At 34.3% G+C, this 9,762-nt stretch overlaps 1 non-coding gene and 1 pseudogene across 1 annotated transcript; both read left to right on the forward strand.

Moving 5' to 3' along the window:
- The first annotated feature begins 206 nt into the window (after positions 1 to 206).
- On the forward strand, positions 207 to 313 carry LOC121203924 (small nucleolar RNA R71). The gene has a single exon (XR_005898857.1). It is a non-coding gene; the product is annotated as a small nucleolar RNA R71 (small nucleolar RNA).
- A 5,851-nt stretch (positions 314 to 6,164) lies between these two features.
- LOC107955824 (O-acyltransferase WSD1-like) lies at positions 6,165 to 8,129 on the forward strand (annotated as a pseudogene).
- The last annotated feature ends 1,633 nt before the right edge of the window (positions 8,130 to 9,762 follow it).

Raw genomic sequence — 9,762 nt, forward strand, 5'->3', positions numbered from 1 at the left:
TATCAACGTTAAAAACACTGGCTGCTTTCATCGACTTTGTTATCATGACTTGGTACTGATATTTATTCAATGACATCTCCTCTGTAAACTCATAAGCCGCTTTAGGTGTTTTATTATTCAGAGTCCCACCGGCAGCTACATCGATCAATTACCTAGTTGAGGGGTTCAAACCGTTGTAGAAAGTTTGAACCTGTAGCCATAGAGGTAACCCATGGTGAGGGCATCTTCTCAATAAATCTTTATAACTCTCCCATGCATCATATAGTGTCCCTAAATCCATTTGTACGAAGGAAGAGATATCATTCCTCAGCTTGGCTATCTTAGTTGATGGAAAATATTTCAGCAAAAATTTCTCGATCATTTGATCCCATGTAGTGATAGAACCTCGTGGTAGGGAGTTCAACCATTATTTAGCCTTATTTTTCAACGAGAAGGGAAATAATCAAAGGCGAATGACATCGTCAGAAACACCATTAATCTTGAAAGTTTCACAAAATTTCAGAAAGTTGGCCAAATGAGTATTTGGATCCTCATCTTGCAAGCCATCGAAGTGAACAAATTGTTGGATCATTTGAATAATATTCGGCTTCAGTTCAAAGTTATTTACAGCAATAGCATGTCTTATAATACTCGATTCAGCACCAGTTAAAGAGGGTTTGGCATAATCGTACATAGTACGAAGAGCAGGATTTGCGGCAACCACAGGAAGTAGCTGATTATTATGATTATCAGCCATCTCCTCAGTAATAATAACATCATCTTGCTCTTCCACTGTATTCTGTCGGCTTTTCCTTTGCTTCTCTATGGTTTTTGCGAGTTGTACTTCCAATTCTGTTGTCAAATAAAGTGGGCCCGATGGGTTTCTTCTAGTCATAAACTAAAAGAGCCTGTCAGAAACAAATAAACGAAAAATTAGAGAATCTGAATTAAAAATAAAAATAAAATGCAATAAAAATAAAAATGGCTAAAGTAATAAAAATTAAGTGTTCCTAATATTTTAGTCCCTGGCAACGGTGCCAAAAACTTGATGATGATTCACTTAACTAAGTAAAATACGACAAAGGCAAGCGCACCCATCGAATAGTAGTATAGTTATAGTGAGTCAGAAATATTGTATCCACGAGGACTAAAAGTACTAGTAATTATTATATTTTTATTATCCAGCCGATAAATTGAAGGAATTATTTTTAATCTAAAATCATCTAAACTAATTATTTAGACGCAATAGAGAATTAAGTAAGAAAATATTCAAATGAACTAATGAGAAAGACAATACCCAGGAAAGAATCCACCTAGACTTCACTTATTATTCTGAATATGAATTAAACAATTTGTTCACTTGCCTTGATCCATAGAAATCCCTAAATTATATTAATATCTCTTTCAAGAGTAAAAATATTTGACTCTAGGTTGATTAATTGAAATCTTTTTTTAATTAAACCCCTATTGTCGCATTAACTCGATCTATAGATTCCCCTATTAAATTTGACTCTAATCTGGTAGATTTATGTCGTCTTATTTCTAGGATTGCATGCAACTCTACTCAATTATGCCAGATCTCTGAAATAAGCACATCAATCATGAATTAATATCCTGAAAACATTAAAACATGGAATAAGTACACATAATTGAGATAAAAAAATCAAGTATTTGTCACTTAATTCAGAAATTAAATAATAAGATCCATTATAGGTTTCATCTTCGCTAGGTATATAAGGAATTTAGTTCATGCTTTGGAAGGAAAACAAAAAAAAAACATAAAGAAACCCAAAAACTTCAAAAGAATTTGACTGGAGATCTTCAATCTTGAATGAGATCCTACTTCTGAGTTGATTCTAACGGCGTTCTTCGAGTAATTTCTTCATTCTTCTTTGCATGCTCACTTAGATCCTCTTCTAGTGTGTATTTATAACTTTAGAATGCTCAAAAACACTAAAAATTGGCTTTTTTCAAGTGTTAGGGAAACAGGGTTCGAAATCGACATGGGCTAGCACATAGGCATGTGGCCAACCCGTGTGGGAGTGCCTAGGCTGTGTGGTTCCTGAAAATAGCTTGTTTTGTCTGATTTTGGCCCGTTTTCGCTACTTCTGCTCCTCTATGCTCTCCTAAGTATAGAAATATGAAATTAAAGGATTAGGAGCATCAAATTCACTAAATTATATAATAAATCATTCAAAAACGCATCAAGAATGGGATTAAAACATGTTACTTTAACGGTTTATCATGGTGATTCTCGTAGAATTTCTCTAAGGCACCAATTTATATAGAGAAAGCAGCACAAGCAAAAAAAAGGATCAAAAGAACATAATGTCACATAAAAATAACGTACGAGAGGTGTTTGAGTAAATACTATCAATTGTATTCACTTTTAAAGAATACATGATACGATGGATGATTTACAACTAAGGTGGAGATTTTCTATTCATAATCGAGCTCCCCAAAATCTTCTAAGATTAGTTTCTCTATTTATCAAATATGATTCCCTTCAATCTTCTAAGATTAGTTTTCCTATTTACCAAGGTAGCCTAAATTTCCATATTTTCTTCATTGGACCACCCAGGCTTCAAATAGACAGCCTATTCATTAGTTTTTTTGAATTAGGTCAGTTCTTGTGGGTTAAATGATACCCATCTAACTGATAGACCTCCATAGGATGTATTTTGTGCGATGGTCACAAACTTTGCACCTTGTCCCATGATATGCTCCCCCACCCATTCTTGTAATACTCTGGTAGTACTCTTGGAATGACACCAACTTAATTTGCCTTGGAATTTTCTCGATGCCTTAGCTAATTCCCTACTAGTTTCCCTATCAAGTCATCCCACCCTTCAAAACTTTTTCCTTGACTTCTGTCGCCTCTTACCTTTATTCATTCCACTCGTTGGTACCTCTTGTTAGCAAAAATCCATCACTCTATCTTGCCCCAATTCTTACTTGCCTCGATTCAGATCCTCTTGATCTACATAACTAGGCTTTGATGTGCCTACGACTCCATAGTTTCCTTACTTAAAAACTTTGAAACGGTCCTTATATTCTTGCCAAGCCAACAGTAATTCAAAATGTAAAACACTACCACAATGTTTGAGATTTACCTCGCTCGTAGGATTTACTCGTCTTAACTATTTGAGATTTACCTCGCTCGTAGGATTTACTCGTCCTAACTATCCAGTTTGCATCACTACTTTTCCTTCAAAGTCCGACGCACAACCCACCTCTCTCATAGGTGGTAGCTCCAATGATGACTCTATAGGCCTTATATTAGTTTCATGCCCCACTAGTATTTCTAAAGGGGATTCATTAGCAGTCTGATCTACTGAGTAAATGTTCCTCCTATATGAAACATCCTCCGCTAGTTGGATTACTAACAACACCTTGGTCCCAACCTTAATATCTCGATCTACCCATACAACAATTCGTGATAATGGACCATCAACGATAAGAATTTGATCGTCCCAAGAAAAAAGATCCGCCTTAATCCATTCTATTTGCTGATTTGTAGCTCCACGTCTTGAGCTACTCCCACGGTTAGGGCCTTCTCAAAATTTACCGTCTTGATCTTCTTATTCAATTTCCTAATCGAGAGACCAAGTTTCATCGTAGCTTTTTTCAATATGAAGAAGTTTGATGCTCCCATATCAACAAAGAAAGAATTCACCTAGACTTCATTTGTAACTCTCAATCTAAAATACGCAATTTATTTACTTAGTATCTTGATCCATAGAAATCTTTAAATTATGCTAATATCTTTTTTTCGAGAGTAAGAGCAACTGACTCTAGGTTGATTAATTGAAAATTTTTTTCTAATTAAAACCCCTATTATCGCATTAACTCATTTATGGATTCCCTTATCAGATTTGGCTTTAATTTGGTAGATTTATGTCATCCTATTTATAGGGTTGCATGCAAGTCCACTCAATTACTCAAGATCTACTTTTAAATAGGGTCTATTCATCATCTGATTTAAGCACATCGAACATGGATTAATAATCTAGAAATATCAAACCAAGAATTAAGCACACATAATTGAGAATAATATCTAAATATTTATTGCATAAAATAAAAATCAAATGATAGGATCCATCATAGGGTTCATCTCCCTAAGTATTTAGAAAATTAGATCATGCTTGCAAATAAAAACATCTAAGAGACAATATAATTAAAAGAAATCTACTTCAAAATCGACTTTAATGGTTATTTTTGAGTTGTTTTCTTGAATATTCTATGACGGTTCTCTCATATTTTCTTATGTTAGTCATATATATGTCTTAAAATGCCCAAAAAAATCTAAAAATTGCGTTTTCCCACGGTTCAGAGTGCCAATTAACAAAATTGACAAGGCTTGCCACATGGCCGTATGGCTGCCACATGGGGCTCACACGGCCGTGTGGAAGGGGTCAGCCTGTGTGACTCCTGTACCTTGCTCCAATTTTTTGATTTTCACTCGTTTTTCACTTCTTTTGCTCCCAAATGCTACTAAGTATAAAAACATGAATTTAAAGGATTAAAAGCATAAAACTCACCATTTACATTGAATAATCACCCAAAAATGCATTAAGAATAAGATTAAAACATTTTACTTTTAGCACTTATTAGACAATCTAAAAGAATAACATGTATTACTAGTTGTGTAACACCCCACACCCAACCCGGTCCTTAGATTCAAATGCGTGATGTCACATTACGTTGCCAGAGCAACTCAAACTATCACAACAAAAATACATTAAGTTTAATGTAAAATTTTCCATATAATTCAAATTAATCGTCATTCATAATCACATACTTACATTGGAGACATTGTTCAACTTCGTTTAACATGTTTCAGGGGTACTGAGGTCAAATATGTTTGTTAGGACTCGATCAATACTTAAATAGAGGTTTCGTGACATTGACCAAAGTGTCTCGAGACCAACAAACCAACTGCCTAAAATAAGCATTGTAACACCCCCGATACTTGATCCGATTGTCGGGTCCGAGCTACAAGGTGTCACATTCATTGCCAGAGCAACTACAATCAACAATATAAAATTCAATGTCGTTATACAATCAAATAAGTAAATCAAGTACTTTAAACATTGCATTATCATTTTCTAGTCTTATACGAGCTTATGAAAGCTCTTTTGTTAATCTGAGGTCGAAATGGATCAAATTGATAAGATTAAAAAACTTTAAATTGACATCATGACTTCGACAATTTTCTTGTCGTGACATGAATCTTTGATTAGGGTTCTTTGTGACTTCGGGCTACATTGTCGCAACTTGAACCCTGCTCTGTTTCTCATCGCGACGTCAGTGGTTTGTCGTCACGATGTGACAACATGTTCCTTCAAAAATTAGCTTGTTACAAGTTGGGTGACCTGAAAACACACACACACCCCCACACACACACACATACTTATAGTCTAATGCAACAAAAACATCAACTTACAAAATGATACCAAATGAAAATGTGCCAAAATGATAGACTTCAAAAACATTACTTATCAAAACTAATTTCAATCATTTATACTCCAAAAACCAAACAAAAATTCATTCAAATACATAATCTTTAACTTTAAGACTCTAGACCAACCATATGAACATACCCAAACATAATTTCTAAACATTTGCATAAGATCATGTCATGTACAACTTAACCATTTGAAACATTTAACTAAAAGTCCCTAGATACGTGACACAAGACCAAAACGAAATGCACCTACAGACTTTGTTGAGTTGAAAACGAAAAACTAGATGTTGATTTCACTTCTCAGGGTTTTTGAGAAATACTTGCACTTACACATGGAACAGACAATCGCACGCTGAGCAATAAAGCTCAGTTGTACTTTCATGATATAAGGTAATATAGCATAAAGTAACATTTATAACATGCTATTATACTTATAATCTCAATACCTACGAATACATATTATATATTGTAACATAAATATATAATCAATTACGGTATACAATTATCAAGGTAAACTAATTCAGCTATTATGAAAAAAAAAAGAATCAAATCCACTCAGATATACCAAAACCAATTCAACTATCATGGAAAAAGAATGAAAAAAAATCTTCTACTTTTTCTATTTGTACTTTTACTGTTGTTAAATGAATTGTTGTATTGCTTTTCGTATTGCCATTTCTTAAAAGAATTAATAATTCATCCTCTCTGAGCCCTCTCTATAAATGAGAAAATTTTGTGCTCAAGCTAAGCCACTTGTATTACCAATAAAAAAGTTGAAGCTAAGCCTCTCCATGCACTCGTATTTACTTCGTTTCCTTTTCACTGTTGAGATAAAATGGAATCTGGGAACGAGCTCAAATGGAGAAAGCAAGATCTCAAACCGATTGATACGTCGAGAAGATCATCATCAAGCAAAAGAGAAGAGAAAGTGGAAGAAGAGGAGAATAAGAATAGCCAAAAAACAGGTGAAGAAGAGCCACTGAGCCCTTCATCTCGTTTGTTTCATGAATCAAACTTCAACATCTATGTTATAGCCATCATGGGGTGCAAGACTAGAATTTACCCAGACGTTTTCAAAGCTAACTTGAGCCATACTTCGCTTAGGCACCCTCGTTTCTCTAGTTTGCAAGTACCACAGACTCGACTTCATATTCAACTTTCTTAATTTATTGGGTACTTCAAAAATGTTTGCTTTACTTGTTTCTCCTTCTTCTCTGTATTGAAAATGTCAGGTGATGGATGAGAGAAACAAGGGAGAAATGAAATGGGTCTGAACTCAAGTGGATTTGGAAAAACATGTGATTGTTCCAAAGCTTGACCCAAACATTTATTCACCCGAAAATTTTTTCGAGGATTACATTTACAACCTGAGCAAAACCAGCATTGACAAATCGCAGCCTCTTTGGGACCTCCATTTGCTCAACTTAAGAACCTCAGAATCCGAGGCCATTGGTGTTTTCAGGGTCCAAAACTCCCTTGGCGATGGCACTTCTCTCATGTCTCTTCTACTCGCTTGTACTAGCCAAATGAATGATCCTCTGGCTTTACCAACTGTTCCAATCAAGAAGCAAGAAAAGAAGAATGACCATATATGGTTTTGGAGAACTACGTCCATGTTTTGGTCTTCTTTTCGGGTGTTTTTGAATACTATGGTTGATGTTTTCATGCTTATTGCCACCGCATTGTTCTTGAAAGACACTCAGAATCCTCTCAAGGGTCCATCGAGAGCTAAATTCGCTCGTTGAATTGTTTATAGAACAGTTAGCTTGGATGACATCAAGTTGGTCAAGAATGCAATGAACACTGTAAGTCCATGCGTTGCATTAGGAAAAAAAACTCAGTTACTGCAGAAGAATTTTTTTTAAGAAAAATTCAATTTGCAGATCATAAACGATGTTGCTTTGGGGATAACACAGGCTGGTCTGTCCCGCTATATCAACAAAATATATGGTAAGATTTCTTACTAGCATATAGTTTATGGCTGAAACGAGAAACATTGATTTTTTCCTTCATTTGTTAATTAGGTGGGAATAACAAAGATGAGGGAGCAATAGAAATGGATAATCTTCCAAAGAAAATTCACCTCCGATCAACTTTGCTCATCAACATAAGACCATCTGCAGGAATCCAGGTTAGTTGTTTTCCCTCAAAATAATTTTATATTTGCTCCCTAATCTCTTAAATAATCTGAACTAAACATGTTGAATGCATGCATGGTAGCCTTTAGCTGATATGATGGAGAAGGATGCTAAAGCAAAGTGGGGCAACTGGATTGGTTATGTTCTCCTCCCTTTCACCATTGCGATAAGGGATGATCCATTAGATTATGTTCGTGATGCTAAGGCCACAATAGACAGAAAGAAACGCTCCCTTGAAGCTATATTCACTTTCTGTTGAAGTTGTCCTGCATACCGCATTTACATCACATGAAGTATGAAGAAGCAGATCAAGCCGCACTTACAGCACATGAAGTATGCATGCAGCTGCTGAAACACAATACTGCTGTTGTATTTCATTTCGTTTTGTTACATTAAATATTGCTTTGTAATTTAGTCAGATTTGAACTAAGTTGATATTGTTTTGAAGTAATTAGGTACTGATGGATTGATAAATCAGTATATCTTCGTGTGCAAACAATGTTTTCATAAGTTCCAGTGATAGTAGGTAATGTTACGTGACAATCTGTTTTGACTTGACCAGAATGAAATCATTTTGAGAATTTCATCCAAACCTCTCTCTTCTTTTTTTCCTTTTTTTTTTTTGTTTTTCCTTTTCTTTGCTCTCCAAGCCCGATTCTGTTTATTTTCACCAGCAAACATACAGCATTGTTGCTCAAATTTCTGTTAACCTTCATTCATCACTGTCCAAATCCCAACACTTTCTCCATTGCTGAGTTAGCTCTAAGCTTTTTGGCGTTAAGGTCAATCTCAATCTTTCTAATTATTCTTTAGTCTTAGCTACTTCACTGATTTGTCCAATGCTGAAAACAGACGGCAACTGCTTTGTCCCATAGAATTTTGTCTCGTACAACAGTGTGCTCCTCGAATCTTGTTGGACCACTTGAGGAAATAGGGTTTTACGGTCATCCCATGGCTTTCCTTGCACCTAGCTCTTCTGGTTTACTCCATGTAAGTGTTTCATTCGAGAGCAGCTACAATGTCGTCCAGTTGATGTTGATGGGTCGATTAATCAGATAATAGCACATGGACAATATCATATGGTATATCGGAAGATGTGTGCCACGTGCCATCCAACATGTTTCATAACATCACCATGTCATATCTAATCTTTAATTTTAATGGTTAGGTGAACGAAACTTTTATATTATTAATGTTAGTGTTGATAATTAATTTTAATATGCGATCAAGTTCAATTTTGAACTATTAATAGTGTTACCTATTTTCACTATCAAATTATACTAAAGAACTAAATTTAAACTCAAACATAATGAAAAGATTAAAACTATTATTTTTCTTTTCTGGTGATGAAAGAATAGTAACAAGTGCTAATTTATGGCAATTACTAGTGTCACGGATTAACAATATAGCGCCCATAAAAAATAATTTTTTTAAATATTGATGTAACTGATGGTTGAGGGAAGAGGTGTCACCGATTAGTAAGATGACATCATTTTTTATTGTAACTTCTACCTAGATTTGTAAATATTAATGTCTTTATTCTATTTTAGTACTTATTGAATTATTTTATATTATTTAGGTTAAAAAATCAATATATATTCACTTGAAAACAAAAAACAAAGAAAAAAAAGAAGTCAGTAGTAATTAAGGACAGACTCAGTCAAGAAATGAAATATAAAAAATACACAACATTTTCAAGTTCTTTGAAGGTAGAGTAACTATTTTTTTTTCCTGCTTGTTTTCCATTTTTGTATGTATTAATAAAAGGAAGAAGGGAGCTTTGATGAAGGTGGCTTCACAGGACCTCGGCGAGGACGCTTGTAACCCAATTTTCGGAGAATATTAAAAACCGAAAGAAAAGAACAAAGAGAGAAAGTTCTCAAATTTTGTTCATAGTAAAAGGGAATAAAATGAAAATTGAAAAGCAATAGTTTTATTTTTATTTTCCAAATAAAAAAGGTATAATTTCAAATGAGTCCCTCTGTTTTCTTACATTCATTTAATTTCAAAATTAAATTATTTTTATTTTTTTGTTTTAAATTTAAATTTGTAGGTGTGTCATGCATTTTGGTTGAAGAATTGTGATAAGGCTTAATATATTTTTTGGTACTTAAGTTTGATACCTTTTGCTAATGTGGTATTTATGTTATTTTTTTTGTCTAATTTGGTATTTATATT

This window comes from Gossypium hirsutum, chromosome A07 (assembly GCF_007990345.1).
Source record: "Gossypium hirsutum isolate 1008001.06 chromosome A07, Gossypium_hirsutum_v2.1, whole genome shotgun sequence".
In the NCBI taxonomy this organism is placed as follows: domain Eukaryota; kingdom Viridiplantae; phylum Streptophyta; class Magnoliopsida; order Malvales; family Malvaceae; genus Gossypium; species Gossypium hirsutum.